This window comes from Rhagoletis zephyria, unplaced genomic scaffold, assembly GCF_001687245.7.
Source record: "Rhagoletis zephyria isolate East Lansing unplaced genomic scaffold, Rhagoletis_zephyria_1.1 Rzeph_scaffold_00447, whole genome shotgun sequence".
Classification (NCBI taxonomy): Eukaryota; Metazoa; Arthropoda; class Insecta; order Diptera; family Tephritidae; genus Rhagoletis; species Rhagoletis zephyria.
Genome location: NW_016157531.1, coordinates 142,981 through 143,875, shown reverse-complemented (window position 1 = coordinate 143,875; position 895 = coordinate 142,981).

Sequence of the window (895 nt, the reverse complement as noted above, 5' to 3'; positions counted from 1 at the left end):
GAAATTACCGTTATATGGGATGTGGGCGTGGTTATTGTCCGATTTTTAAAATTTTCGGTCATTTAGTATGCTGTATCAAGGCCAACAACTGTGCCACGTCGGAAGAAATTGGTGCAGCGGTTACCATGATATACACATGTAACCATAAGTGGGCGTGGCTACGCCCATTTTATAAAAATTTATAATATTCTTATTTGTCGTCTGAAAATTATTGTAAATATCAATCTTGAGTAAATTATCTTCAGTAGTTACTAAAATATCGCAGTTTTCGTATTTCTGGAAATTACCGTTATATGGGAAGTAGGCGTGGTTACAGTCTGATTTCGCCCATTTTCAATTACAACCTACCTTGGATTAACGAAAACCTACACACCAAATTTCGTTGAGATATCTCAGCTTTTGCTCGAGTTATCGTGTACACGGACGGACGGACAGACNGCGAAATCGGACAGTAACCACGCCCACTTCCCATATAACGGTAATTTCCAGAAATACGAAAACTGCAATATTTTAGTAACTACTGAAGATAATTCACCCAAAACTTATATCTACAATAATTTTCAGAAGAAAAATAAGAGTATTATATATTTTTAGAAATGGTTACATGTGTATATCTTGGTAACCGCTGCACCAATTTCTTCCAAACTTGGCACAGTTGTTGGCCTTGATACAGCATACTAAATGTACACTAAATGGCCGAAAATTTACAAAATCGGACAATAACCACGCCCACATCCCATATAACGGTAATTTAGAGAAATACAAAATCTTCGATAAATCAGTAAATATTAAACCTAATTTATTCAAAATTGATGCTTGCAACAATTCTTTACCAAGAAATACGTGTATGGTAAAATTTTGGAAAATGGGCGTGGCACCGCACATTTATGATCAC